The 10,399-nt window shown below is 40.6% G+C and overlaps 1 pseudogene; it reads right to left on the reverse strand.

Moving 5' to 3' along the window:
- Window positions 1-3,781: 3,781 nt before the first annotated feature.
- LOC110569622 lies at window positions 3,782-5,133 on the reverse strand (annotated as a pseudogene).
- Between the last annotated feature and the right edge of the window lie 5,266 nt (window positions 5,134-10,399).

Below are 10,399 nucleotides of genomic sequence, written 5' to 3' on the forward strand. Positions count from 1 at the left end.
CCCCTAATACAAATGGAAATTGACCCCCAGGTGTGGGGGGTCTCTGCCCGGGGAGTCCTTCATTCATTGCTCCCTGGCCATCAACCCCGTCTGACTCTTGGTTCTTATGCTTCCATTTGTCAATTGCACCTTTGCTCCCATAATTTGCCTGCCTCACTCCCAGAGGCATCTCCCTTTCCACTACTGTTGTGGTCATGGACCATCTCCACCTTTGCTTGTGCTATAGCCCCCTGACATCCTATATTCCGTACCCATCAGTGACTTCCTGGACTCAAATGAACCAGACACAAGCTCCACCCATTTTTTGTGGTCACAATACTTTACTCCTTAAAAGCTTATAATGGCTCCAAATTCCCCTTTCAGAAAAGCAGAAATCCACCAAGTGCTTTCATATACTGAAACTCAACTGAGCTTCACTGTAAAGTAGATAAGGTTGGGTTTACCCCAAGAAACTGAGGTTCAGGGGGAGTAATATTCTAATCATGAATTAAACTAACTCCAACAGTAACCACTACCTAACTGCCCAGCAAAATGCCTAGCACAAAGCAGTTGTTCAATTATTTTCTAGTGAATGAGTGAATTTCCTTATCTCTTAATTAAGCCCTCTATACTGGCAATTCAAGTTTCTATTTCACTACACAAAGTTCAGCAGTCTTCTCTCCAAAATCCCCACTATGTTTCTAATAAAACTTTGTGTGACAGAGTTCAAAGATTGATTGAATTGCCTCCTAGTTCCAGAAATCAGTGGGTGTTCTTTGGGTCAAAAATTACTTCATTAAAACTTTTGCTATGAGCACAATTGCAGAAGTCTGCATTTTCGCCTTCTCTAGGACCTATAAAATAACAGCAAGAAGAATGAATTAAAAAGCCCACAAACTCCATTTTTAAAAATTCTTTTTAAGTAGGCTCCACACCCAGGGTGGGGCTTGAACTCATGACCCTGAGATCAAGAGTCACATGTTCTACTGACTGAGCCAGCCAGGTGCCCCACAAACTCCGTTTTCAGTCAAACTTGGAGAGAGGTAGTTTCTCAGACTTCAAAATATATGTAAGAGCTACTAAAAGCAGCCACTCTCAGGCAAGAATTATGGGGGAGAAGGTGAAGAAAAGGGCAGTCCGAGGGGCGGCGGGACAGACTTCATACAGCCTGCAAACACCTGTTTCCTGAGGGAGGGGCGCACCATGAAGATCAGGAGCTGCTGACACAAACATGCTTAACAACCCAAAGCTAGTCACTAAGAAAAATAATATTATCATCAGGATAGGATAGAAGTGTAGGAATGTAATATTTTATTACCATGACCCAATATATCGACCTCAGCTCAAAATGCTTCCTGGGGCACTCCAGAGGTAGTCCAGCTAAAAACAGATGAAAAGAAAGCCTGCTATCACTTCTACCAAACATCATACTGAATATGCTAGCTCCATGCTCTAAGAGAAAGAAATCAGTCGTATAAAAAGTGGAAAAGGGGGCAAGTTAACAAAATACCTGCACAGTACCTTTCAAAACTGAATGTCATCAAAAACAAGGAAAGTCTAAGAAATTGTCACAGTCAAGAGGAGCCTAAAGAGAGAAGACAACTAAATGAGTTAGTTCTGGAACGGAAAAGGACATTAGCTAAAAACTAAGGAAATCTGAATAAAGTATGGGCATTAGTTAATAATAATGTATCAATATTGGTTCATTAAATATAACACACCATGCAGGGAAATTGCATGTGGGGTGCATGGGAACTGTTTGTACTTTCTTTGTGATTTTTTGTAAACTTAAAACTGTTCTAAGATTGGAAAAGAAAAGACAAAGTATTTCTAGTTGTAATGATAGTATTGAATAACTGGAAAACTCAAGAGAATCACTGGAAAGAACTATTATGAATAACAAGATAATTAAGTGAGTTAATAGGGGAAAGTGCTAATACATAAAACTCAATTATATTTATATTTACAAATAACTACTAGTTAGAAGATGTGATGGAAAACCAGACCTGCATTTTAAAAGAGAATAGGAAAAAAAATCCTAATTAAGATACATATTATAGAGGCGCCTGGGTGGCTCAGTCGTTAAGCATCTGTCTTCGGCTCAGGTCACGGTCCCAGGGTCCTGGGATCGAGCCCCGCATCGGGCTCCCTGCTCCGCGGGAAGCCTGCTTCACCCTCTCCCATTCCCCCTGCTTGTGTTCCCTTTCTCGCTGTCTCTCTCTCTGTCAAATAAATAAACAAAATCTTAAAAAAAAAAAAGATACATATTATACATATGAAATATATAGGAAATAGATATAAATATATGAAAACCCCCCACTTTAAAGCACGATTGCTGAACACCAAAATGATGTGGATGAAAAGGCCTAGATGCTCTTTTGCAAGAAGACTCAACGTTATAAAAACGTCAGATCTTCCTAAGTTAAATGATTAAATCCAGTGTTATTCTTCAAGACACATCAGTGGTTCTTTAAAAAGAACTACATACACTGGTTTAAAAGCTCCTGTGAAAATGAACAAAAAATGAACACTCTGAAAAGAAGAGCAATAAGGATGTCTATATTATAAATTACTATGTATATATATTTTTTAAGATTTTATTTATTTATTTGAGAGAGAGAGAATGAGAGAGAGCACATGAGAAGGGGGAGGGTCAGAGGGAGAAGCAGACTCCCTGCCAAGCAGGGAGCCTGATGTGGGACTCGATCCCGGGACTCCAGGATCATGACCTGAGCCGAAGGCAGTCGCTTAACCAACTGAGCCACCCAGGCGCCCTATAAATTACTATGTATATTAAATTAATTAGTTAATTAAAATAGTATGGCAATGGACCAGAAAATTGAGTGGAACAGAATGAGAAATCTAGTATTAGATCAAAACATACATGGGAATTTAGCATATATTAAAGATGGCATTTTAAATCAAGCGGGGGATACAATAAATTTCTTATTTAAGGAGTGAGCCAAATGGACTATCATCTGAGGAAAAAAATTAAGCTTGATTCTTAAATCACACCGTACATGGTTAAACCTCAAAAATATATTTAAATGTAAAAGTTGAACAATAAAAGTTCTAATAGGAAAAACAGGAGAATTTCCTCATAATTTCGGCATGGGCAAGGCCTTTCTCAAATTCAGAAGCCTTAAAGAAAAGATTAATAAATTCAACTATGTGAATATAAAAATATGCATAACACAAACATCACCAAAAGAGAAATCAGAAGACAACAAACTGGGGAAAATGTTTATATGCAGTTGAACATTTTCTCTAATAACTAAGTGGCACACGCATGTTTATGCCATTATTTATTTATTTATTTTTAAGATTTTATTTATTTATTTGAGAGAGAGAGAATGAGAGAGAGCACATGAGAGGGGGGAGGGTCAGAGGGAGAAGCAGACCCCCCGCCGAGCAGGGAGCCCGATGCGGGACTCGATCCAGGGACTCCAGGATCATGACCTGAGCCGAAGGCAGTCGCTTAACCAACTGAGCCACCCAGGCGCCCTGTTTATGCTATTATTCTCAGTACTTTTCTATATGGTTGAAATATTTAAAAATAAAAAAATAATTAATTACTGTGTATCCATACTACGGAATGTGATGCTATTAAAAAGAATGCTTTCCAGCTAGATACCTATTATCATGCGGAAATGTCCATGACGTATTAACAGCATTTTATTTTATTTTATTTTTTAGACTGAATTACTAATAGACACATTGTGTTATTGAAAGGTGACTTCATGTGATTTTCCCCTTAAAGACAGTACTTGCAGGTACAAAGACGCTGAGATGTCTATAGCCTTCAGATGTTTACTTGAAAAGTTTGATATTAGCTTTCCTTATCTAGCTGAGGATTCACAAATTCTCCATAATCAAACTGACATCTTTGATAGATGACTAACAAAATTTTTAATGAATTTTTAAAAAAGATTTTATTCATTTATTTGAGAGAGACAAAGAGAAAGAATGTGAGCAGGGGGAGGAGCAGAGGGAGGGGAATAAGCAGCTTCTTTGCTGAGCGCAGAGCCTGAGGCGGGTCTCTGCCCCAGGACCCTGAGATCATGACCTGAGCCGAAATCAAGAGTTGGGTGCTTAACTGACTGAGCCACCTGGGCACCCCAACTAACGAAATTTTTAGTAATCTGGCTAGGATCTCCCCAAGGAAGAGACACACAAATAGGACACAACACAGGAGTGATCTGGAATAGGTGATCACAGTTATAGCGATCCAGTAAATGCTGTCTGGTAAAGTGTGATTCTTGACAAAAGGGACCCTTAAAAGTGGGATGCCCAGAACTTGTATTCTTGGGGCGCCTGGGTGGCTCAGTTGGTTAAACGTCGGACTCTTGCTCTTGGCTCAGGTCTTGATCTCAGGGTTGAGTTCAAGCCTGTGTTGGGCTCCATGTAGAGCCTGCTTAAAAAAACAACAAAAAACTCATTAGGGGCGCCTGGCTGACTCAGTCATTTGATCATGCAACTCTTGATCTCAGGAGTCACAAGTTCAAGGCCCATGTTGGGCATGGAACCTACTTAAAAAAAAAAAAAAAGACCTTGTATTCTCTTTATAAGTTTTTGTGTTATCAGATGTAGATCTTTCACTCCTATTACTGTTCCCTACTGAATATTGAGAGATCTGAAATTTTGGAATGAGAGAGAAAACACCATATTCATCTTGATACTTCTTACAAGATTTGTAATGATGTCTCATGTGGTAGAATTTTTTTTTTTTAAGATTTTATTTATTTATTTGACAGAGAGAAACATAGCGAGAGAGGGATCACAAGCAGGGGGAGTGGGAGAGGGAGAAGCCGGCTTCCTGCCGAGCGGGGAGCCCCATGTGGGGTTCGATCCCAGGACCCTGGGATCATGACCTGAGCCGAAGGCAGATGCTTAACGACTGAGCCACCCAGGCGCCCCTCATGTGGTAGAATTTAATCTGTTTTACACAGCATCTGCACCTACTTCCTCATGATAATTTCAAGGTCTAAGGCCTCTCTCTCTTCTAGTCACACTTCCACGACAGAGGAGACAATGTATTCCGCTTTCTCTCGTTGCAGTCAGGCTGAGTCCTCATGGGCGTTTTGAGCACCTCCTGACAGGGTAGTAAAAATCATCTTTGGTGTGGGATGTGGCTGTGGAGAGCTCCTTGGCCATGGCGGTGGAGGCATTGGGGGATCAGGTGATTACCATCATAAGACTCTCTATGAGAACTATTAACAGCATTCTAAAAACCTGGAAGGATAAACCTTAAACTTAACCCCCAAAATGTTAGTCATTAAAAAAAATTTTTTTCCGGATTTATCGACCTATTACTGATGTTAGCCATTTCATAGAAGGAAGAATGATGCTTTATACATTCCAGGCTTCTTTATTTCTTTAAACAAACATGGATTACTTTCATAATCTGCCAAAACAATAGAAATATTTCCATTTTAGAAAAGAAAAAAAAAGGAGATCTTCGTGATTATGGAAATTGACTAATGAACCACAGAGAGATAGTCTAAAAAAGGGGGCTCACAGGTGAGGTGAGCTCATCCTGATATGACGCCGGCCTTCAGAGAGATCAGTTTGTAGCCGAGTTCATGGTGGGAGATGTGTACGAGATAGCATTAGGAGCCTGCAGAATGTTTGCTTTTTTTGATCTCACAGGAGATAAACGAGACTATAATTGGAGCCCAGCTAGGCAGGAAAAACGTCTCCATCATCGTGCACTGTACAGCTTCCTCTCCATGGTGGCCTTGGTTAGAGGGATTCCTCATAATTTTGATGACATCACCATGAAAATATCACATGTAAACAAAGTGAACAGTGGGTCAGGTGATGCATTTTGTGGTCCACCTGGGCTCCTCTTGGGGGAATAACTGAGGAGGAGTTAGAGGGGGTTTGTGCAGTGGACAAAGAGTGAGCTTATGAGGGAACGGGCACATTAGGGCACATTTCGAGTGTGCCTTGAAAACTTATTGAGGGTCACAGAATTGCTGAGTTATTCACTGGGAAGACTTCTAATTGAGGTGCAGCAAAAGTTCACAGTTTGGGGGGTCTTCCTGTCTTCTGAAACTTACTGAGATGACAGATAACATGCAATAAATTTAAAAGATGGTTCTATACAAAAGCCACTTTGGGAAATAGATTGACAGTCTTTGTAAAGTTGAACGTATACCTACTCTGTGATCCAGGGATTCTATACCCAGGTATTTACTCAAGTGAAATGAAGACCTCAGCCTTAAAGTCTTAAAGACTTACTCAAGAATGTTCATAACAGGGCACCTGGGTGGCTCAGCCGGTTAAGCAGCTGCCTTTGGCTCAGGTCATGATCCCAGGGTCCTGGAATTGAGTCCCGCATCGGGCTCCCTGATCAGCAGGGAGCCTGCTTCTCCCTCTCCCTCTGCTTGCCTCTCTGCCTACTTGTTCTCTCTCTCTCTATGTCAAATAAATAAATAAAATCTTAAAAAAAAAAAGAATGTTCATAACATCATATTTAATGGTGAAAGACTGAGTGCCTTCCCCTTCATAAGATCAGGAACAAGACCAGTACATCTGCTCTTGCCCCTTCCATTCATATTGTACAGGAGGTTCTTGGTAGGGAAAAAAGGCAAGAAAAAGAAATAAAATGCATCCAGTTTGGAAAGGAACAAGTAAAACTATATCTATAAGATGACATAGTCTAAGGAATCAGTAAAAAAAAGTATTAGAACAGATAAGTTCAGCAAATTATGGGATAAAGCATCAATATAAAAAATCAATTCCATTTCTATATACTGGCAATGAATAATCAAACATGAAATCAGAAAACAATTCCATGTACAAGAACATAGATAAATTTAACCAAAAAAAGTGCAAGATATGTGTACTGAAAGCTAGAGGAGCCCTAAATCAATACAAGGACATTCTGTGCTCACTGGTTAGAAGATTTGGTATTTTAAAGATCGTTCAGGGGCGCCTAGGTGGCTCAGTCGTTAAGCGTCTGCCTTCTGCTCAGGTTATGATCCCAGAGTCCTGGGATCGAGCCCCACATTGGGCTCCCTGCTCAGCAGGAAGCCTGCTTCTCCCTCTCCCATCGCCCCCTGCTTGTGTTCCTGCTCTCACTGTCTCTCTTTCTCTGTCAAATAAATAAATAAAATCTAAAAAAAAAAAAAAAAAAAAAAAGATCTTTCAAAAATGTCAATACTTTCTAAATTGATTTCTAGATTAGATAAAATCCCTATCACAACCCCAGCTGACTTTTAAAAATTTGGGGGGAGTAGAAATTGACAAGCTGATTCTATATAGCAATGAAGGGGATCCGAAAGAGCTAAAACAACTTTGAAAGGAATTAAAATTGGAGCACTCACACTCCCTGATTTCAAAACCTATTACCAAGCTACTCTGAGTAAGACAATGTGGTACAGCATAAGGATAAACATATAAATCAAAGGCTTAAAGTTGAGAGTGGAGAAATAAACCATCGTGTTTATGGTTCATTGATTGTTTGACATGGGTGTCAAGATAATTCGATGGGGGAAAGAATGGTTTCTTTGTTAGAACAACTGGATATCCACAGGCAAAAGAATGAAGTTGGACCACACTACTTACCCCATACACAAAAAATTAAAATAGATCCCAGATCTAAATGTAAGAGCTAAAACTGTAAATTTCTGAGAAGAAGACATAGCTGTAAATCTTTATGACCTTGGGTCAGGCAAATCTATAGAGGCAAAGTCAATGAGTGGTTACCCAGGGCTAGGAGAAGAGGGAGTGGGGAGTGAGCACCAAGGTACGGGTTTCTTCTGGGAGGATGAAAGCCTTTGCAGTGTAGATTGCAGTGACGTTGCACAACTCTGTGAATATGCTAAACATCACTTGTGCATTTTCTTTTTTTTTTTTTAATTTATTTATTCATGAGAGATAGAGAGAGAGAGAGGCAGAGGCAGAGGGAGAAGCAGGCTCCTCGTGGAGCGGGGAGCCCAATGCGGAACTCGATCCCAGGACCCTGGGATCATGACCTGAGCTGAAGGCAGACGCTTAACCGACTGAGCCACCCAGGCGCCCCATCACTTGTGCATTTTCAGTGAGTAAATTTTATGGTATATGAATTATATCTCAATAAAAATATTTAATAAAAGAATTCACAATAGCCAAACATTGGAAATAATCCAACCGTCTGTCCATTAGCAAGAGAATGGATAAACAAACTTGGTATATTCATGCAATGGTATACTACTCAGTAATGTAAATCAAGGAATAAGTCACTTAAAACATTGATATACCTAGAAACATTATTTTGAGCAAAAGAAACCAGACACAAAGTGGCACATATTGTAGTATTCTACGTATATGAAGCTCTGGAACAGGCAAAACTAATCTATGGAGAAAAAAATGACAACAACGGTTGCCTTTGACGTGTGGTAGAGTATCAGCTGCAAAAGAATACAGAGCAATAAACTGGTGATGAAGACTTCCTATATCTTATTGGGTGTGGATGACCTGGAGAGATACATTTATCAAAATTTATTGTACTATACACTTAACAATATGCATATTTTATGGCATGCAAATTATACATCAATAAAAAAATATTACAGAAAAATTACAGGATTAAGTATATCAGAGGACCGGAACTGGGAAATGAAAGCAAAGTGGTGAGCAAAGCTGAGACCTCAAGTCTGCTGGGTCCTGGGACCTGAGGCTGGTAGTAGCTGTCAGGAGTTCTGATCCTGTGGGGTAACCCTGCTCCATATGATATGGGGGGTGAGGGGGAGGGAGTTGAAGCCAGAGGCTGGATTGAGGCAGGGCTATCTCACCTCTGAAAGAAGAGGGAAGAACTGCTGGTTGGCAGCTGTAGGCCTTGTAGGCTGGAGGATAAACACAAACTCACAGCTAAGATTGGAACTAAGCCCCAAGCACAGGGCTCAGTGGTCAGATCTGTGATACCCCCAGAACTGTAGGACTTGAGATTCAAGCCACTAATATAAGACTTGGTTGTAGACTTTAACTCTAACCTGCTAACTGGAATGAGTTGTAAATTGAATTCTCTTGAAGTAGAACCTGGACAAGGATTCCCTTGCAAGTGGTTTACTGGGGGCTGCTCTGTGGAGAAGGGAGGAAGGATGTAGGGTAGGAAAGGGGAAGAAGGTAATCAAAGATGTGTTCTGTATTAGGGTTCTCCAGAGAAACAGAACCAATAGGAGGTTGTTTAACTATCTGTCTATCTACCTATCTATCCATCCATCCATCCATCCATCCATCCATCATTTATTTAGAGACTTTTCTAAGGAATTGGTTCATGTACTTATGAAAGGCGGACAAGACCCAAGATCTGCAGGGTGAGTTTGCAAGCTGGAGACCAGAAAAACTGATGGTATAGTTCCAGGATGAAGGCCTGTAGCCTTGAAACCCAGGAAGAGCCAGTGTTTCAGTTTGAGTCCAAAGGCAGGAAAACAAACAATGGCCTACTTTGAAGGCACTCAGGCAGAAGGAATTTTGCCTCTTTTATTCGTGGGAGGGTCAGCCTTTTTGTTCTATTCAGGTCTCCAACTGATGGGATGAGGCTCATCCACACTAGGGAGAGCAATCTGCTTTTCTCAACCTAGAGATTCAGATGTTAATCTCACCCAGAAACCTTCACCAGAATCATGTTTGACCAAATGTCTGGACTCTCCATGGCCTAGTCAAGTTGACACATAAAATGAACCATCACAAGCTCTCTGCATGGGCTTGCCCCCACAGGGCCTCTTGGGCATGAATTGTACCACAGAATTAATTCCACTTTGAAGCAAAGGGTCTGGTCTTTTTTTTTTTTTTAAGATTTTATTTATTTATTTATTTTTTAGAGAGAGAGAGCACAAGTAGGGGGAGGGGCAGAGGGAGAGAGAGAAGCAGACTCCCTGCAGAGTAGGGAGCCTAATGTGGGACTTGATCTCAGGATCCTGGGATCACGACCTGAGCTGAAGGCAGATGCTTAACCAACTGAGCCACCCAGGTGCCCAGGGTCTGGTCTTTTGTGTCTCCATGTCAGTGAGGCATCTTCCTAAGTAAGCCCAGACTAGTTCTGCCGGGAAAGGAGCATCCAATGCTCACAGCAGAGGGAGGAAGGGTGCACAGGCAGGCAAAGGCTTCTGGGTAGGGGACCAACAACATCCTGTACAGAAGCAACCTCAAAATTCCTATATAGGGATGGAGGAGCACAGAGAGAGAGAGAGACAGACAGACAGAAACAAATCTTTATGACAAACTAACAGAAAATTTCCCAGTGAAAATGAGCATGCAAACCAAAATTCCATAGTTTAAGAAAAAAAATATAATTCTAAAACAATGAACAAGATCAATAATCAAAACAAGAGCTCACTTGAGATGAACTCAATATAATAGAATAGTGTAGAAAATACTTTTAAATAAATATGTTGATTTTTGAGGAAGTAATAATACCCACTAAAATAACAAA

This window comes from Neomonachus schauinslandi, chromosome 1 (genome assembly GCF_002201575.2).
Source record: "Neomonachus schauinslandi chromosome 1, ASM220157v2, whole genome shotgun sequence".
Taxonomy (NCBI): domain Eukaryota; kingdom Metazoa; phylum Chordata; class Mammalia; order Carnivora; family Phocidae; genus Neomonachus; species Neomonachus schauinslandi.